Genomic DNA, 20697 nt, shown 5'->3' with positions numbered 1-20697 from the left:
GGCTTTCCAGATCAATGTGAGCATCTGTAAATTGAGCTGAGGAGAAGACAAATGAGCAAGGCTGCTCTGTTCCTTGCTTTGTGAAGATTTAAGCCAATAATTAGTGAGGGCAGCGAAATGATTTCCCTTCCTGCGGGTGGATTGGTTAAGTTATGTGGTTGCAGTCTCTCGTTCTGGGAGAAGAGGGTTGGGTCTTGCATGGGCCACAGTGGTTTTTTCATGCTTATTCTGTCTATCAAAAGATCTTGACCCCGCTATTCCCATCACAGGGGACAGAAGTGGTAAGCTATGCCAACGTGGCAACCAGCGCGTGGAAATCAGCGTGCCTATGAATGTGCATCCTCGCTGATTGCTGCACTTAAGCCTGATTATGTTCCAATCATCCCACCACCACGGAGTGCTAGGAGTGTAAAAAGTCATGAGAGGCAGGCAGGGAGAGGGAGAATGGCTCAGGGTCTGCTGGAACCCAAAGAACTTTGCACATCGGCCCTGCACAATGTGTTCAGCCATTGCAGGGAGCAGTGCAGCACTCTGCTGCTGCTTTGCAAGCACCGATGCTTGGAGGCCTCTGAAAGGGTGAGACTTCAACACCAACGATGCCTTACATTTTAGTCAATCCACCCCAAAATTTAGTAAATCCACTTCAAATCCACCCCAGGCCGTTGCACCTGCAGGACAGTAGCAAAGCCTTTGCCCTCCCCTCTCATGCTGGCGGCTCTGTGCTCCCCGAGGCTTCTTGCAGAGCCCCCAGGAGAGCAGACAGCAAGGGGAAAGCTGTAAGCTTCCATCCGCACTCAGCAAGGAATCCCACCGGTTGCACTGGCGGTCCTGCATTTGCAAGTTGTGCCTTAGCTCGCAAGCAGGGGCTGCCTGCTCCCCTCCCCAGCACATGTGCCTGGCGGCTTGGGCAACATCCCTTCAGCTCCATGCATCTTGCTCTTCCTCCTTGGACAGGCCCGGCAGGTTTCTGGGTCAGACCCTTTGCTCCACGGCTGTTTGCACGCACACAACCTCAGCACCGCTCGGCTGCTGCAGGACCGCAGGGTGCAGCCGCCCTCCCCTGGAGCACTGCTGCAGCTGTGCTGTGCCACAGGAGCACAGCCCCAGGCAGAGCTGCTGCTCCAGGGCCGTGCTCTCAATCTCTTAAGCGAACTACAAAGAGAAATACTTGGTGCTATTTTTCTTCCTCCTTGTGTGCCGCTAGTGCTGTTGCACCAGATTTTCCTCCTTTTATGCTCTTGTTTTTACAGCGTGTCCGCCGTTCTCCTCTCTCTTTATGTTGAGATTTGTCCTTTCTTTCCTGGAAATTAAAATGCCGCATCCCTGCCAATCTGAGACTAAGCTGAGATCAGAGAATAGTTTGTTTCCAATTGAGATATGAAAAATAACTTGCAGTAACGCCTGCAGCTGTAATGCGTGGGGATGTCTGGATTGCTCTGTTCCGACAGCCCACGTCCTGCCGCTGCGGGGCCGAGGAGTGGGCCTGGAGGGAGCTGGGGAGCGTCGGCTGCCTCCAGCATCCCCAGCGCCAGCCCTGTGTCCCCCTCCACGCTAATGGAAGGTTCCAAAGCACAGAGACGGCCAGGAGGATCCACTGGTGCCTGCGGTTTCAGCATCGTAACTGTCACAATCGGGTTTGCTCTGCATGGAGTTCTCCTCTGGGAGAAGGCAGCGGAAGATGAGGAAGGGAATGGGACCGTCCCTCCTTTAAGCCCCCCGTGGCTGCTCAGCAGTGACTCAAAGAGGTGACATCTGCCCCAGCCATGCCTGCATCCCCAGGGATGTGAAGGATGCTCCTTGCAGTGAAAGGACAGCCTCTGTCCTGGGTGAGGACAAAAGGAAAACTATTTTGATGAAGAGCAAGGAACCCTCTCCAGGCTCCCCAGGAAGGACAGTCCATTTCCAAGCTGAGCATTGCTTGACCTCAGCTGGTTCCCACAGTTTCTGCACTACGGGCTCAGAGTCACTCTGCTGTTTGTCCTTCAGAGAGCACCAGGAGCAAAGCAGCTGCTTCCCCATCTCGGAGTTGGCTCTGCTGGCACCAGCTTGCTGCTCTCATCGCAGACAACGTTCCTTCACTCCATCCGTCGGACAGTCAGGCTTGGGGACCCTGACCCTGTCGGTGGCACAGCACTGGCAAAACCAGCCCTCCACTGGATCCCATTTCTGGACAGGGGTGCTCCCTTTAAATTCCAGCAGCAGGGAGGCAGGGATGGAGATGGGGAGCGGCCCCGGGTCCCACAGCCGCTCGGCAGCTGCAGGCTCTCCTTGGAGAGCAGCCCATGGGCACCAGCGCTCTTGGCTCGTGGCACCCGGCTCATGTTTTCAAATACCAAATGGAGTTGTTTGCAAATGCCTAGTAAATCCCAAAATAGCCCCAATTTACCGAGTTTTATGAATAGGCTCCAGCCCACTCCAGTGACAATAGCAGCCTGCCTCTGTGCCTCACTCCAGCTCTGTGGAGGCACAGCGCTGAGAGGGTGACAAGCAAGGCTGGGTGAGCAAATGTTATTATTCCAGCCTGCTGCACAAACAATGGATGCTATTTGTTTTGCTGGCTTCTGGAGCATCTTATTTGTCTCGGCTGCAGTTCCCTCCTTTCGATCCCTGTTCTGCTGTGGCTCACTGCTGCTCAGGGATGCTCTGTCCCGGTGCTGTGTGCCACCATCAGTCCTGTCCCCACGTGTGGGCAGAGTGTGGGCAAGTCTGTCTGCCAGTCCCTTCCCACTGAGCCACTCAGAGTGATGTTTTACACTGAGAACCAATTTCTTTGAGCAAAGCAGTCCATGCTGCTGGTTGCCCATGCCCTGGTGGCCCATCGTGTGCCTTCATGCCCTGTGGTGACCAAGCCACAGTCTGCATGCCGCAGGGGATGGAGCAGAAAGATGTGGCCAAGGGGGATGTGCACCTGTGCCCTTGGCCATGCAGCATCCCCATCATCATGAGCATAGTGCCTGTGGGCACTGGTGTCCCCTGTCTGTACAGGAGGGATGGAGCAGTGGCTTGAGACGAGAGCCATCAGCACCTCCAGGTTGCTGTGCTGTCAGAGGTACCCAGCATTTCCCCAGAATGAGCTGAGTGGTGGGCTGGTTTTGCCACTTGTCCTGATGGGAAGCTGCTCAATGTGCCACTCATGGGACTGCTGGGTGGTGGGGATGTGCCTCCTATGCGACCGCTGGATGGTAGGGATGTGCTGTCTGTAGGACTGCAGGGTGATGGGGATGTGCAGCCTATGGGGCTGCTGGGTGCTTCCCAGCTCGGATGGGACAGCAGAGAACTCACACAGCCAAAAACTTATGTGATGGGATCCGTGAACATAAGGCCATTAGGGAACCCATTCCCAGCCTGCTGCTTGCTGTGACAGATTCCTGAACCCCAGCCAGCTCTTCGCTGGAGAGATGCTGTGGAAGAGGAAATTAGAGGAATCTCCATCTTTCTGTAGTGCTTGCAGCTCTCTGACCGGCTGCAGTGTTCCTGCTGTCCCCAGCACACGTTGGGCTCAGCCAGCGGCTGCTGCCTGTAGAAGAGCGGGTGGTGATCTTTGAGAGCAGCTACAAGAATTTAATTTATTTTACAAGGATTTAATTTGCTACAAGAGTGAAGGGTAGTCAGGGAGTGGGAGGGATCTCAGACTGATGGCAGGAGACGTGGTGGATTTTTACCTCTGTGGTGTTTTGGGGCTTCTTCTGGCTCAACGCTGTCCTGTCTTAAAGACACTCGCTAATGAGTTTGTGCCATGATCATGCTAATGAGCCCACTGTCAGTGCTTATGTCCCTCTCCCACACTGGGTCTCACACTGGTGCTCCCAGGGTATAAGCTCACACGGTGGGCTCTGCCCCCCATAACAGCAGTGGTGTCAGGGAGGGATGGGCACGCCATGGGCACATCGGCTGCTGAGAGCTCCTCCAGGCTGATGCTGAGGCCCAGGAATGCCGGTGATGGAGCATCCATCCCTCATTCTTCCTGGGTTGTGCTGAGGGCACAGAGAAATGTGGGCAGAGAGGAGGGAGAAGAGGTTGTGGGGCCACGTTTGTTTCTGCTCTCTGTTGGTACAGACAGAGCCAGCTGGGTTCCCATGCTGCCAGTCAGTGCCCTGGGGGAAAGAATCCTCCCTTGGGTGCTCGCAGGCACCCTGTGGTCCCAGAATGGAGCAGTGCTGTGGGCACTGCACTGCCCGTAGTGCTGCCCTGGTGTTCCAGACTCTGCACCCAGCGCACATCAGCCCCAGGAGCCCCTCTGCACGTCTCTGCTGCTAGGGCAAAGCAATTCAATGGGAACTATAATACTAAATGACAGCCGAGCTACTCTGGAGCACAGGGCATCCCTCCCAGTGCCCTCTCTGTGCTGGTGCTGGGCTGGCAGCCATCCCTTACAACACAGCCCATTGCTCGTGGCGCAGGGTGCTGAGCTGCTGCGTGCAGCCAGAACCCCCATCCCTCTGAACACACGGAGCTGAGGGGCTGCCTGTCCCCTGCCCACCCCGGGGGGCACTGGGTGGCAGGGCTGAGCTCAGGCATTGGCCAAGGCAGGAGAGGTGTGGCGACGTCTTCTCACTGCCCAATTTCCCCCTGTGCTGGTGAGGCTGCCCAGGGCAGCGCTGGGGAGCTGCGCTGCAGAGCGCACCAAGGCCACGCTGCATGGAAAGCTGATGCCGACTGCAGTTCTTTCAGCCTCCTTTGCTGCGCAGGGTGGGTTAGTGTGTTTACCCACAGTATTTTTGGCATGTGGTCTTCGCAATTTGTTTAGCAATGTCAATACCATCTGGAACATCATCTATTTAAAATACATTAGAGACACGAGGAACAACCTATCGTGGTGTTTTTTTTTTTTCCAGAGGGTGCATCCAGATTGGAGGAGAGAGTCATTCAGGAAGGTTTAACACCAAAGAGATGCTTGCTGTGCCACATGCCCATCCCTTCCCACACGTTGTCACTGCCCTGCTGCCATTCCTGTAGTAGTGCCGTGCCTCATTGCCACCTGCCCTGGAGAGCAGGGGACAGCACCCATGTCCTTGGGCCCTGCAGGACTGCTGGCTGGGTGTCCGTGTGTCACCCTGCATCCCTCCCATGTCCCCAGCACCCCCAGTGTCCCCGTGACCCCCAGCATCCTCAGCATCTTGTTGCCATCCGTGGTTCATGAACTGCTACATTGCCAACAGGAGCTCTCTTGAATTTCCCTTTGGCATTTAGCATTATGTCCAGGGTTGTGACCGTGGTTTTGTAAGGGTGCGTATAGGCCCCGGTGCTGATGCAAAGCACCATGTCCTCCCTACATCGTGTGCCCAAATGCATTTCCCACCGTGCCTTTGAACTGGGTCACCACAAACGTCAAGCATATCCCCTCTGATCACCTGATGCAGGTTACTTAGCGAGGGAGATAAACTGCTTCTTACACAATCAGAGGAAGAAATGGATTTGTGGTGCCTGGGGCCGTTTCCATGCAGCAGAACCCGTTCCCATGTGCTCTTCTCAAAGCTGTGCGCTTTGCCACCTTAGCGTTTCTAATCGCTGTGCTGGCAGCGTTGGCCTGGCAGCAGCACCAAGGCGCTCCACATCTGGGCATCATCTGGGTCTGGGGCCCCTCGCTTGGCACGGGACCCAAAGCCATGGGCAGGGTCAGAGGAATCATCTCGGTGTGTCTCCGTGTGATGGTAGCACGGATTTCCCCACTGGGCTCCCAGCAAGTCACACCGACCGTGCGGAAAGCAGAGAGTGCTTTCCTATCTGAGAAACCAAGCCGTTCATCTGTGCTCCCAGCTGTCCTCGTGTGTCTGAGAAATCTTTAAAGAGCCCAAGAGAAATAACGCCGCGTTACTGGAAGCAATTTGTCTTGTAGAAGATGAACATGCCTGCGTTTAGCTGTGTCTCTGCATTTTGGGTGAGTGGTTTGGTGGATGTGGCCGGAAGGTGCTGTGATTGCACGGCCCTGTGGTGGTGGTGGCCAACATGATGCTTGGAACGGAGCTGCAGTATGGAGCAGAGGTGCATGTGGAGCAGAGGTATGAGTGTAGCAGAGGTACACCTGGAGCAGGGGGACACCTGGAGGAGGGGTATGTGTGTAGCAGAGGTAGACATGGAGCAGGGGTATGCTTGGAACTGAGGTACACCTGGAGCAGAGTTATGCATGTAGCAGGGTTGCACCTGGAGCAGGGGTACACCTGGAGCAGGGATTCACATGGAGCAGAGATACACCTGAAGCAGAAGCACACCTGGAGCAGAGATGCACCTGGAGCAAGGATACAGCTGGAGCCAAGATACACCTGGAGCAGATGTGCACCTGGAGCAGGGGTGCAGCCTGCCCTCAAAACCTGTTTAAAAGCCTACAGACCCCACGTCCACTCTGCTTCCTGTGACCACACACTGAGGCTGTCTGATGGGAAAGGTCTATCCTTAAAACATCTGCATTGTGTCCGGAGCATGTCTGCTGCCTCAGGAGAAAACTCCAAACCCAAAGGCCTTACTTCTCCCTGGAGGACTTTAATGCGGGCTCTCACAGAGTGCAGCTTAATGGCTGTGAAATGATCACTTCATCTGTGCCATCCATCTACATGGGTCTGCTCTGCACCCCAGCCCCCTCCCACCCCCATGGCACCCGGGGAGCCTCTCAGCAGCTGGGTGCCTATAGATGGGGGCAGAGCCATGTCCCTGTGCAGTGCTCCACTCTGTATGCCCCCATCCTGCTGCAGCGTGGGATGGAGGTCCTGCGCCGTGTCTGTAACACTGTGGTGTTACTTTCCCTTCTCCGTGGCTGCGGGTGGCTACATATCTGCTGTTCTAAATAATCCTATTTGTATTGCAGTAACAATGGAATTACTGCAGTAAGCATCAAAGCCTGTGTAGGTCACGAGCGCTTTGTTTCATCATCTCGACGTGATGATGATGACGATGACCTTTTGCTGTCTGCATTTCTGTGTACCTGCGTCTCGCTCTTATTAAATATCCTCGCGTTGAAATCTCTCACTAATCTAATCTCCCCATGTGGCTGCTGTATAATTATCTCATTTTGTAAAATATTGCATCTGTCACTCTCCCTCCCCGTGCTCGGAGCAGAGGAGGGTGGAGGGGCTGAGGGGGGGAGCAGTGGTGGTGCTGCGGTGGCATTTGGTGTCACCTCCCCAGCACCCGAATCTCATCCCCATGTGCCTCTACACCCAGAGGAGGAGCTCCTCCAGGACCGGAGCCCATCTGCTCTGGCGGGTCCTTCCCAGGAGTGGCGGCGTTCATTAATCATCCTGTTTGCTTTCTTAAAACTGCTGAAGTTCTTTTTCCTGGAGGGGATGATGCATTGCTGCCTTTTAAATAAGTGCTGCCATTTCGGGCTCCTGCCACCCTTCTGGCTGGGAGCACAGCTGTCTCCCATCTCGGAGCACATCTGCCTGCATGTGGCACAGGGTGAGCTGCGCTGCAGAGGGGATCAAATGGTGCTTCCCGGTGCGGAGGGTGTCGAATGCAGAGCCCCTCATCTCCTCACCCCTTATCTTTTAATTTAGAGACATTCTTGTCTGACAGTTCATAAATTAAAAATGTTTCTTCCGTGACTTTTTGCTCTCATTTCATACATATTCCGTGTAAAGGCTTTTAATTCTGTAGAGAATTATGCAAAACCTGCAGGCCCCGGCTGTGTGTTCTTATGGGATGCACTTGGCGTGCTGCAGACCGTGACGCTAAAACCAGCGACCGTGCACTTGGAAAACGCTGAGCTGCTCGGGGAGGGCAGCAAAGTTCTCCTGCAGCGCAGGGATCCGGTGCTGTGCTGTGGGTGCAGCGCTGTGTGCTGTGCTCCTCTGCCAGCTGTTAGCCAAAGCCTCGCTGCATCTGCATCGATAAGGAGCGCAGAGGACAAGAGAACTGCTGTGAGCGGAGCATGCATCAGTGTCACTGCCAACGCGGTAATTGGGCAGCACAGAAGAGCGAGCAGCGCAATGAGCCCCGTCGGCGAGCATGGGGGGTGGCTCCGACGGCGTTGCAGCTCCCTGCTGACACCTGGGGTTGCCAAAAGGAGCGAGCCCGGATGGCTGCCTGTGCCCAAAGTCACTGTCACCTTGGGGATCAGCAGCCAGGGGCTGGCAGGTGGGTGGGCAGTGGGCACACAGCACTGGCACACAGCCTTAGGTGCCCCTTCCCTGCTCTTGCCCTGGGGTTGTGGATCTGAGGGTGCTGCTGCTTGAGGAGCATCAGCTGCACCCCAAGCCTTGCTGGTGGAGTCTCTGGGTCTCTCTCCCTTCCTTTCTCTCCCAGTGTTCCGTGTTGCTGTTCCATGCCAGGATGCTGGCTGTGATGAAGGCCAGGGTTGGGGACACCGGCGCTGTTCCCAGTCACGGTGCACAGTGCAGCAGTTGCATGTGCACGAGGGTCATTGGGCTGTGTCAGGGGTGTCTCAGTGAGAAAGGACTCATCGTGTTCCTGCTGATCGGGTGCCGAGGCATCATATTAAATTAACAGATGGCAGGAGCTGGGCAATGGATAGCAAGGAGGAGAAGGATGGGACTGATGAGTATAGGAAGCGTCCAAAAGTCATCAGGCATATATATAAGAGGAAAATAGCATTGAGAGTGTAGCAGGCACTGTCATTAATGAGCTCAGCACCCAAGCTGGGGTGTTGGAGGACAGGGAGGGGCAGGAGCCGCACTGTGTGCCCATGCAGGTGTCCCCAGGGCTGCTGCTGGGGATGTGCTGGGCTGGGCCTACCTGTGCTCAGGACTGTCCCTTCCTCGTGCCTTCAGCCCAGGGATTTCTGCACACATTGCACGAAGCCAAGAAGCAGTCACTGCTCCGTGGTTCAAGGTCTGCTGGGCAGGGTGATGGTCGTGGTGGCCTCGGGGTGACAGTGGCCTCAGGGTGATGGTGGCTCTGAGCACTGGCTGAGTTTCAGGACAAAAAGAAAGGCAGCTCACGTTCGTCTGCTCTCCTGCCTTTGCAAAGGTGCATCACGGTGTTGAGCGCACAAGGAGGAGCTGGGTGGTCACGAAGGGAGTTGAGAAGTGAAGTAACCACGTGTGCACCTTCCTCCTGTGCTTGCGGGTGTTCTTCAGCCCCACAACCCCACGGGGGCTTCACAGGGCAGGTGAGCTCACACTCTGGGGAGAGTGTGCCCACTGAACCTGGGCAGCGAGGGGAAGAGGAAAGCCCAACTTAGAATCTCTGAGCGCGCGGTGTTTTGTGACTGATGTAGTTGCTGTCAAGCTTTGAACATAACACTTTTATCTACCAGACAGACTCCTTCTTCTGGTCATTAATCTTGGGGTCCCACAGTGCGGGGAGGCTCTGCAGGGTGCTGCAGCCCACCTGTGCCGGACCCTTGGGTCCTGCAGCCCAGCACGTGGCTGTGGCACTGAGAGCAGGGAGCTGCAGTGCCACGGCTGAGCACCAGGCAGACCCTCACGGTCCAGATCATCCTCAGACTGAGAGAGGGAGCGGATCTGGGTGCTGCAACAAGCGGGTGCTCCAAGTGGGGCCTGACAGAATCCTTTGCTCAGTGCCTGGTGCTGTGTGAGGACGTACCATCACTCAATTACACCGTATCTAAATGAAATGAGTTGCAAATTGGAGTGAGCGATGGCTGCGTGGCTGGGATGCTCCTCCCACCGTGGCAAATAGCTTTTGCCCACCGAGATGGATGCGGCCGCCGCTGCCAGTTGCTCCCCAGGGGTCATTTCCAGTTTAGCAGCAAATTGAATGAGAAGAGAAACGTTTTTCTCGGCTGTTTGATAGGCACATCCCTTCTGACAGGTGTTGGTGTTTATGGTCCCACCCGGACAACGTTATGTAGTTGGGAATTGCTAATTCTCTCCCAGGCAGGGCGCTGCGTGGGATGCCAGTGTGCATCACCCCCAGTGCTCCTTGCTGCCACCGGGTCTGGGGTGTCCAAACTCCAACCTTTGTGTTTGTAGGGAAGGTGAAGAAGCTGGTGCGTGCTTTAGAATTCCCAGCGAGGTGTTCCTGCTGCTTCCCTGGGTCCTGGCACCAAGTACTTGGCGTTGGCTGCTGCTCCTTTGGGAGAGCTGGGCAGGGAGGCTGGGAGGAGCAGTGGGAATCTGGGCTGGCGGCAGGAGGTGGGGAGCAGATTGCAGTGCAGGAGGCTTTGATTGACCACAGTACCATTTTGTGGCTTTTTCTCCCTCTCTCCGGGTAAAGCTGCACCGTGACATCCATGCCATTAAATAGGCCATGTTCAAAAGAGAAAATTGCTGCTATTTTCCCCCTTTACTTTACTGCCATAAAAAATTGATCCCACATAGCATCCTTATTTCAAAGACGGCTAAAAAAAAGAAAAAAAAAAAGAAATTCTCATTTTGGCTCTGACAGCTGCATAAAGTGTTTTTTAAATAAAAGGGACAGGAAACGTGGAAAAGAACCTCAACCCTGCCTGTCCCCAAAAAGCTTCTGCCCCAGAAGGATGCCCCGATCTGGAGAAGTGGGTGGGAGCAAGAGTGCATGGCACCGGCGGCTGCCGTGGGGCAGCAGTGGGGTTTGTCTTTTTCTGGGGTTGGCCACAGAAATTAAAACTTTGCTCAGCAGCCGAAGGGGCAGAAGCCCATCCTTACCTGGACTGGGCCGTGCTGGACTTCTTTGGGAGCGATGGCAAAGGGCTGAGCCAAGGAATGGGGAGTGGGGGCCGGCAGGGCTGGGCTGGGAGGCCGAGGGATACTGGGGAGGAAAGCGGCTCCAGGAAATAGCCCTGCCAGTAACAACCCCCAACAAGCTCCTGTTCTGATGCAGGCGGGATTAGCCATGTGCAAAGGAATTGGCTGAAGCCGCAGCGGCAGGCTCTGCCCTGGTGATATGTCTCCATTTGCTCTCCAGCCAGCCCAGCCCCGGATGCCATAAATTCTGTTCTTTACACCTGGCTGATGAGCTGTCCTTCAGAGCACCGTGTCTCTGGCTGCCCAAGACTCTTGCAGGCTGAATTCTGTGCGTGCCTCCCCTGAAGCCAGCTGAGCCCTGGCGAAGAACTGAGATGCGTGTAACTATTAAGGTCAAAGGATGCTTGGGTGCCTTTCTCCTTTCTTCAGACTTATCTTATTTTTCATTTTCGGTCCGCAGCCTGGCCGCTGGGGTGTGCTGCTCAGACCAATGGCACGGCCCTGTTCAGTTTGGGCCACTGTGTTTTTTTAAGTGCACTATAAACCTGGTGTGTCTTTAAGGCCATGTGTGTGTAGGGATTTGCTGATGGCTCATCTTTCCAGCAGGCTTCTTCAGCTGAATGTCAGTTTATTGCTTTTGCAAATTGTCTTGTGCCTACACAGAACCGGCTGCCTCAGCACAGGGCTCTGCCAACAACGTGCTCCATAAAAGGGTTATTAGGATAACAAGAAAGAAAACAGAAACCTCTGCAGAATCGTAGCAGCGTAGTGCATCCCTCCCCCTCCCCTCGCCCCGTTTATTGCTCTCAATGCTCCTGAGCCGGGCTGCAAACCGCTGCTCTGCTGCGGGTGAGCGGCAAGGTTAAAGTGCCCAGACAGGAGCTAACTCTGCTGCAATTATCTGCTCCACAGCACAGCACCAAGCTGCAGCTCGCCGTAAACACCGCAAGGAAAACATGCACCGTTTGCAGATTGCAGAGCAATCGTGACCACCCCACGCCAGCACACAGAGAGGTGCCGGTGTTTTCTTTCCCGTGTGTGTTGTGCTGATCCTGCTTTTGTAGAGCAAGGGTTGGAATAAGGCAGGCTCTGGCCCCAGCCCCTGGCTCACCTCGGTTCACCTTCTGGGGAGGGGATGGGGAATAAAAACGTGACTCGCTTTCCTCTGAACGCTGCCGACATCTTTCACCCATCTCTAACACCACTGCTAACCCTTCAGTGTGAGTTCATGCCGATGCCACGGTGCTACAATCCTCCTCTCCCTCTGATCCTCCATAAGCATGGCATTCCTCTCCCTCCTGCTGCTGTGCCTGTATTGCTCTCCTTGTCCAGCTGCTGTTTGGAGCTGCCTGGGCGCAGTGTACCCACTGCATATCCCATCTCCTGGGCATAGTGCTGGGTGTTGGGTGAGAGCGGGCAGCACCTCCAAGTCATGCTGTGATGCGCCAAGCCAAACCTGGAACGTTTCAAAAACCAGAGACAGGAAGCAGAGGGGAGCAGAGGTGAGGTTCGAGCCAATTCTGCTGGCTTGAGTCTGATGCTGCATCAAGGTGCAGCTCAAATTCATGCTACAAAACCGTAGAACTACGGCTGAGGTGCTGCTCGCATTTCTCCTCCCGGTTGTATATACACTGCATGATTGCAGGGTGCAGCTAGAAATGTTTACAGCCCATAATATCAAAATCAATAGCACGGGAGCCCGCAGGACTCGCTGCCTTATGGGTGGGTTGCTCAGTGGAGCTCCAGGATGAGGCACTGTGCTCCTGCAGTGGTGTGGGGCGGTGATGGGATAACCCCGCAGTGGTGACTGCACAGCCCACTTCTGTGGTTGTGCTCGGATCGGGTCGGGTTTATGATCCACCTGGCTTCTTACCATCCCCATTAGTAGCTGATAGCAGATGTTTGGAGAGAGGGATTATTACTCTTGCAGTGCATACTTAGCTGGCAGATTATTGAAATTTCTTTCTAATCCTAAGCAGTTACTTGGGAAGTATAAATCCTTGAGTGATAGCACTTCTATTCCTCTGTACTTTGATCTCAGCTCGCATAACTGATGATACTCTGATTAATTTGATTTTTGTTCCTTAAAAAAAACCTTCGTGTCCCCTACGTCTCGAGGCACTGAGTTCCACGGGGAGCAGTGCTTCTTGGCATCGGATTTGAGCATTTCCATAGCTGAGCTCAGAGGCACCTTTGCATTATGTGGCGTTTCTGCTTCTTTTTAACGCGCTGCTTCCTGCAGGTGAATCGCATCCCCTGTGCCTCTCCCACCTGCAGCTGCCCCCCATGTTGAGCAGTCACACTCCTCCCTCCCTACACTGCCTGCTGCCTGCCTGGCACCAGCAGGACCGTGTGCTGTCACAGCTGAGGGACCCACTGATGTATAGGCCTGCTGCCTGATGTGACAGCTTTATTTACCACCCGCTCCTGAGCACAAACTCACATCTTTGGGCCATCACTCCCACTGAGATGTTTGTGCTACAGTGTGCCGCGATCTCTTCCTTGAGTGGCTGCGGTTCATTTTGAGCTCCATCAGCACACGTGATGAGTCCTAATTGTTGCTCTCAAGAAGCACCACCTTGTATGTGCTTGCCCTGAATGTCATCTGCTGATGAGCTGTTGGATCTCCCAAACAAATTGATTCCTTCCCAAGCTACCTGCATGGTCATCCAGCCCCGTTCTGCTGGAGGTCTCCCCTCAGTAGAGGATTGCCATCCTCTCACTCTGTATGCACTCCTATTTGGCACACTCCACTGTCACCTCCCATAGCCAGAATTTTGGTGCTGTGCATCGGAAGGCGTCCTTCTCCTTCCCTTTGTGCTCTTTCCCATCCTCTCTCATTTCTCCTTCTCCAGACTGACCAGGTAAAAGCAGATCAGGTCAGAGCAGCTGCAAGCTGACATCTCCCTGGCCATCAGTCCGACTGCTTGGGAATAGGCATGTGGGCTTGTGCAAAATCCAAGTCCTGCCTGGAAGTCATTTTTCAAAGCACAGAGCCCTCTGGTTTGTGCCCTGTGCTGAAGGACTCGCTGCAGGGAAGAGCTTTACTTTGAGATGTGTTTGCTTTTCAGGACTCAGGAGACACCATCAGCTGAGCAGTGCTTTACAGCCACCAGCATCCAAGTCCACAGAGGTGAACAAATGCATTTTTAGAGGAAGAAAGGCTTTGCCACGGGTTTCCTTGTGGCACATCTCCACCTTCTCAGATTTTTTTTTCCTTTCCTCTCATTTGAACAACAAAACATTAAGATGTGATGGGGAAGATTGAAATAGATAGGGGTGGTTCTACTGGACTGCAGACTTGGCATGGCTCAGCACTGCCAAGAGATGACAAGTGCCCATCTGATGGTGACTGGCACAGGTGAGGGAGCACCACCTTCACTGCTGGTCCTGCTGCCAGCAGCGTTCTTCCAGAGGGATGCAGAGAAATGGCAGACAAGCACAGAAGGACAGAGAGCAACCAGAGGACCAGAAAGCAAGAGCCTGTTTGAGATACCAGAATAATGGGATTGTTTTGTCAGGAGAAGGCCGAGGTAAAAGACGGTAACAGCCTTCAAATACATAAAATGTTCCTGTTGCAGGGAAGGAGAAAGTAATGAACCGTTCCCCGAGCGCCCTGGAGATGGTATGGGAAGTAATCATCTTAAATTGCAGCAGGAAAAATTTACCTTTGATATTAAGAAAAACTTGGCAGTGTAAGACTAGTTAAGCACTGGGATAGATTGCCTGGGGAGGCTGTGGGATCTCTGGCACTGGCAGCTTTTTGAAAACAGTCTGGGAAGTGCTCATCCAGGAGGGGTTGGCCTTGCTTGGACAGAGAGGGACCCTATGGGTGGACCTCACAGGGCTCCTCCTGCCCCATTTCAGTGGTTCCTCTGCCATCAGCCCATGGTCATCATCTTTCCTTTCTTGAAGTAATGCTGTATCATGGGCCACATCTCCTGCATCACTGTTACACCTATTGGTATTCTCGTATTCAAGCCCTTTGTAGCAGCTTCCACCCACCTCTTGCTGGGCAGCAGCCCACAGGACAGCTTTTTCTCTGCACCCATGTCTGGGTTCTCAGCTCTCGCTTAAAAGAATGTGGGCTCCTTCCTTCCAAGAGTCTCAGAGTCAAGAAGACCTGAAAGAATGACTTGACAGGACCCCAAAGCTTTGGAAGCCCTGAATCAATCAACCACAAGGTTTAATTGTATTTATCCTATACGTCATGATTCTGAAAGCTATCATTTGTATATACATGTCACTAAAATTGGAACAATTTAGAGAAGGTTAGCATGGCCCCTGCACAAGGATGACACGCAAATTCATGAAGTGTTCCACTTTTTTTTGTTGATGATAATAAATTGGGAGGAGCTGTTGACTCCATCGAGGGTAGAGAGGCCATACAGAGACATCTAGACAAATTGGAGAGCTGGGCAATCACCAACTGCATGAAGTTTAACAAAAGCAAGTGCCAGATTCTGCACCTGGGAAGGGGCAACCTTGTCTATGTATGTAGACTGGGGGATGAGATGGATGAGATGTTAGAGGGCAGCCCTGTTGAGAGGGATCTGGGGGTCTTGGTCAACAGCAAGTGAACATGAGTCAACAGTGCACTCAGGCAGCCAGAAAGGCCAACAGTGCCCTGGGGTGCATCAAGCACAGCATTGCTAGCCAGAGAAGGAAATGATTGTCCCACTCTGTACCACACTGGTACAGTCTCACCTTAAGTGCAGTATAAAAGGACATAAAACTATTAGAGAGTGTCCAAAGGAGGGCTACAAAGATGGTGACGGGTCTAGCCTAGAGGGGAAGATGTATGAGGAGTGGCTGAAGTCTCTTGGTTTGTTCAATCTAAAGAAGAAGAGGCTGAGGAGAGACCTCATCATGGACTACGGCTTCCTTACAAGGGGAAGTAGAGGGACACGCACTGATCTCGTCTCTCTGCTCACAGCAATAGAACCTGAGAGAACGTCATGAAGCTGTGACAGGGGAGGCTCAGGTTGGGTATCAGGAAACAGATCTCCACCAGAGGGTGGCTGGGCACTGGAACATGCTCCCAAGAGCAGTGGTCACGGTACTGAGCTTGTTGGAGTTCAAGAAGCATCTGGGCAGCACTCCCTGACATATGGTCTGATTTTTGAGCGGCCCTGTGTGGAGCCACGGGTTGGACTCAATGATCCTTATGGGTCCCTTTCAACTTGGGATATTCTATGATTCTATCATCTGTAGACTAACGCTGCGGGTGCTCTGGGCAAGAAATCAGTGGGCAGTCAGTGCAGCAGGGGCGGGCAGAGCAGGCATGGCACAAGCCATGACGGGATCCTTGCCCTTCCTTTTGCTTCCCTCTGCAGCCTCCAGAAGGGCTGCGCTGAGCCACATCTGTGCAGCACTTATTTATATATTTGTCCTCCCCTCACTCCTCTCAGAAATCAATTCCATTCCCCCAAACAATGGCGAAGGCCTTGAGGAGATATCGATCTGTGGCAGAGCCAGAAAGGGGAGTATTTGTGACACAGAGATGCTCTTTTGTAAGTGAAAGATAATTACCAGATCATACGTTCACTCGCTGAATGGGATGACATTAAATAGGCATCAGGGTGAAGGGCAGCAGGGCCCTGAATGAGGCATTAAACAGCACTTGGCTCCCTCCAGCAGCAGCCCCTCCTCTCCACTTTCCCTGCCCTTGCTATTTATTCTGCTCTTCACCCCATGCTCTCATTTTGTCCCCCGCATCCTTCCCATTCCAGCTGCCTGCTGTCCCATCTTGTCTTGCCCTTGGGTGCTGCCGGACTGGCTGCAGGGGTGCACCTGGCTTCAGAGTTGGTGAGTCCCCATTCCCAAAACCAGGGGGACTCAAGTGACAGTGCCCTGAGGGGCTGGGGAAGGAGCTGCCACGTGCACCTGTCTGGGAGAGCAGTGGTGCTGACATTTTGGGATGAGCATAAACACAGGACTAGGGTGTATTTGGCCCTGGCGAGGTTGGTCTTGCAGTGTGTTGGCTGATGGCAGTGCTATCAGTGTCCTCAGCGCAGCCTGGCTGCTTGGGGCCACCTGTGCTCTCCTTGCTTTGTTTCTGCTGATATTTCCAAAGCCTGCTTTGTTCAGCTTAGAGTCAGTGAAGAGAACAGTCCCACAAAAAAGCAATTAAGTTCAGGGGGATTGTTGCAGCTGTCAGACAGAGGGGGATCCCTGGGATGGGACAGAGCAGGACTCACCGTGCCACTCGGTGCTATGTGAGCTGCTGCTAGCTGAGCTTACTGCAATTGGCATGACACAACGCAAAAAACGTGCTCAGAACACTATATCATATTTTATTCATGCTGACACTGGCAGTCTTCTTCTAATCCCTTGGTTGCACATTATAAATGGATGGCAGTGAGGACTCCCCAGCTGGACTTCCCCAGCCCATGGATGGCACACTGCTGGGACCGCTGGGAGGAAGGAGGCTGGCTGCACCACGGGCACATCTGGAGAGTGCTGCGTACACTGCGGCTGTGCCACACTGAGCAGCACTTCTCAGTTTTGTGCCTCCCTTGTCCCAGCCAGGCTCTGGAGGCAGCAACACGGCACAAGTGCAGGGTCCGAGCGGAGAGCCATGATTTTGGCACAGCCAGCCCTGGTCGTGCAGTGCATTAAGTGACCGCCATTGCAAGGCAGGAGCTGAGTTTGCAGCCTGATGGCACCGTGCACAATCCTTTCCTTTAAAAGAAAAAAAAAAAAAAAAGGAAAAAAAAAAAAAGCCCATTACCATTATTGAATCAAATACCAACAATTTAAAAAACTCTTTTAAATATTGTTGCCGCGTTTCCAGCTGTTAAAATCTTCTGTATTTAGTTATCATAATAACAAAATGCCGAGGCTGATTTGAGCAGCGGGGAGGCAGTGCCATTATTCAGAAGGGTTTTAAATGATCGGGTTTTCTTCAGCGCAGTGGTGCTCTCCTGTCTATTAAAAGCCCTTTTGTTGCCTTGGCACCTCCAGCCAGGGCGGCGGGGGTGGTATGGTGTGTTGGCAGAGGGTCCCTGCCTCGTCGGCAGAGCACGAAGCAACACACCATGGGGCCGCTTGCCTGGCAGAGGGTGCTCAGAAATGGGAGCGCTCCCAAGGTAACTTGCAGAAGTTTCTGCTCTTTGGTGTTTAGGGAATGCAGATACTGCTGTTCCTGTTGCAGGGAAGGCTTAAAATAGCAGAAAGAGGCTGGCTCTGTTTTGTTGGAAACCGGTTCCTTCTGCACAGCATTTGGAAAAGGCTGAGTTGTGCTGCTGGCGTGCACTGCTTGCGACATCTCCTTAAATCCCTTCCTAGAGAAAAAAGCTATTTTTGCACCATCTCCCAACGGCAGTCAGGGTTGGCAAGGACGTAAGAAGTGCACGAGGATTCTGGGAAGCACCTCTAGGCGGGGGAAGGCAGGCTAGGAGCGAGCTTGCCCTGGTGCAGGAGGAGCTGCTGGGTGCACGGGTAGCACTGACAGCATGGGAGTGCCCATGGGACTGCTCATGGTGGAGCTCAGGGCTGTGTGGCTCCATCCAAATGAAGAAACAACCCTGGCTGCTGCTTGGTGAGGACTGTGTGCAGGCAGCAGGGTGCAGGCAGAGTAATGCTCTGCAGCCCAGAGGCAGCAGGGTGGCAGCCTCAGCCCCTCACCAGTCACCCAGCCACAGTGGGCCATGTAAACACGAGTCCCCATGCTGTCCCCAGCCTGCACACCGCCGCCACACACTCCCCAAAAGGTTACCTCCAGCATGGCGCATTGTGGGTAACGAGATGCAAATTGATAGAGAGACAATGAGGCTGTCTTGTGAGCCATTCCGACGGGGGCCAGTGTTTAAAAGTCAGCCTGATTGCCTCTCTGGCAATTTGCATAGCATTAACCGGAGAGATTTTCTTTTTAAACTTGAACTTTTTTTTTTTCCCGAGGTCACCTCAAACTAATTACATCTGCGAGGCTGCTTTACAAAAGAGGGCTCTGCGGATGTGATTACAGGGTTTGGAGTGTAAGGAGGAGACTTTCCTGGCACGGGGAGGGGGAAGGCCCCGTCCACATGAACTTGGTTAATAGCAGAGCTCTACCCGCTGCCGTCAGGTCTGTGTGGGTGTGCAGCGCATGCTATGGGAGGTGAGAACAGGGCTGGGCACAAGTCCTGTGGGGACTGCCCCTCCATCACAACTTGATTTGGGGCTGGCCACAGCGTGCCACTGCCTATAGGGTGCAGCTTCCATGGTTGGGCCTGTCGTTGAGGCATGAAGACGCTTTGTGATCCCACGTGACACTTCTTGGCTCTTCCACATGGCTCCTGGTGATTGCTGCATGGGGCTTGCCACCAGCTCTTCTGCAGGTCATGGGGCACTGTGAGGCAGTGTCAGCGCAGCAGCTGCCCGAAGGAGCCAGCTGGATAATTTTCGGAGCATTTATTTCACCTGTAGCTATGCAGGCCATGACCTCAATGCCAATAATTAAATCTCATGCTTCGCAGTGTCACTTGCTGCAGCTGGGAGCAGGTCTGCTGAGAAGCCCCTCAGCAGGGTCTGGTGTGAGGGGAGGCTGGCGCAACCTCAGCTCCAGGCCCCAGGCCCAGGTCCCAAGCACCAGGCCGCAGGCCCAGCCCCTAGGCCCCAGGCCTAGCTCCAGGCTCCAACCCCAAGGGCAGTCCAAGGCCCCAGGCACAGACCCCAGCCCTGGGCCCACCATCTGCTCAGATCCACCCCTGTCAGCTCGTGCAGGAGCAGCTTGCCCTCAGGTTTCATCATGTGCCCCGCAGCAGGCACTTCTCTTCAGGATCTCTCCCTGCGAGGTGCCACAAAGCACTTCCATCCAACACTCGTCAGCCTCCTCCTCCTCCTCTTCTCCAGGAGAAGCTCCTCCTTCTAGTTCTTCCCTTTGGCTGAGGCCAGGCAGATCACCTCCTTCCTCTCCAGCATCCTCCTCCCCTGACTTTCAGCAGGTGAGCCGAGATGTTGTGCCACGGAGCTGTACTGCTCCATCTCTATTAGCTCTTGGTGTGTTCTTCATTCCCTGTGCTGCACCTTCTTTGAGACAACATCCAGGCTGAGCCCAGGAAGACCAAGGGAAGATGTGTGGTGACACAGATTATTGGGCATCTTCCTGCATCACTGTGACCGGGTCCTGCTGGGACAGAGACCACAGCGCTGCTGCTGCCATGGCTTTGTGCCCTGTCAAGAGAATTGGGGAGCAGAGAATATTTTTATATTTTTCCTTTTTTTTTTTCCTCTTTCCTCCTTTTTTTTTTTTTTTCCTTTCCTAAAGATTGAGTATAATCAGAGCTAATCAGAAAATTATGAGCTGTCTGATTGCTGATTAGATTCCTAATGTTAATATAGTCAAGAAGCCTCTCTTAGCGTTGTATTTTAAGAGAAGTGTAAAAATAACGTCTTAGGAGAGTCAGAGCTGCTGGAACAGCAGGGAAGCCTGTGCTGGCTGAAGCAGAGCAGAAGAAATCCAGGCCAGCAGAAAGAGCCATGACCGGGCATGCAGAGGCGAGTAGTGCTGCTCAGCACCATCATTGCTGACCCTTTTTTTTTGTGGCTTTCATGAGTGCTCCAAGCTGTGAAGTCTGGCCACCTATTTCTGAGGTTTCTGCTGCTCCCCAGTGTCCCTGGCCTGCTCCCTAATGTCTTTGTGCTGCTCCTTGATGCCCCCAGGCTGCACCCCATTGTCCCCAGGCTGCTCCTCAGTGTCCACACACTCCTCCCCAGCGTCTCCATGCTGCTCCTCGATGTCCCCAGGCTGCTCCCCAGTGTCTCCATGCTGCTCTCTGGTGTCCTCTGGCAGTTCCCCAGTAAGGTTGGCCCATGGGGACCCCAAGGCCAAGGCTCACTTCAGAAAGCTTCTGCGTGCTGTGGAGTGGCTCCCCTAGAAGCTGAACTAGGCTTGTGCCAGGCTGCCAGCTGGGCACAGGGCTGAGATGCCCTGTGGGATGTTAGTGAGCACAGAGGGGACATCCTCCAGGATGCTGGAGGAAATTCTCATCCAATTCAGACTGATTGTGCTTGGCTGAGCACTTGCGGAAATCATAGGGCAAGCGGAGTTGCATGGGGGTACTACATCGCAGATGGAATCATGGAATCATTTAGACTGAAAAAGACTCATGAGATCATCACTTCCAATCAT

The 20697-nt window shown here is 53.7% G+C and overlaps 1 protein-coding gene and 1 pseudogene across 4 annotated transcripts in view; both read left to right on the top strand.

Moving 5' to 3' along the window:
• Positions 1-20697, top strand: part of CACNA2D2 (calcium voltage-gated channel auxiliary subunit alpha2delta 2) — a 128941-nt gene that overhangs the window by 73597 nt on the left and 34647 nt on the right. The gene's annotated exons all lie outside the window — the stretch shown is intronic.
• LOC112533385 lies at positions 14815-14912 on the top strand (annotated as a pseudogene).

This window comes from Gallus gallus, chromosome 12 (assembly GCF_016699485.2).
Source record: "Gallus gallus isolate bGalGal1 chromosome 12, bGalGal1.mat.broiler.GRCg7b, whole genome shotgun sequence".
Lineage (NCBI taxonomy): Eukaryota > Metazoa > Chordata > Aves > Galliformes > Phasianidae > Gallus > Gallus gallus.
The sequence above is the reverse complement of the archived record's forward strand: the minus strand, read 5'-3'. Positions and strand labels throughout refer to the sequence as shown.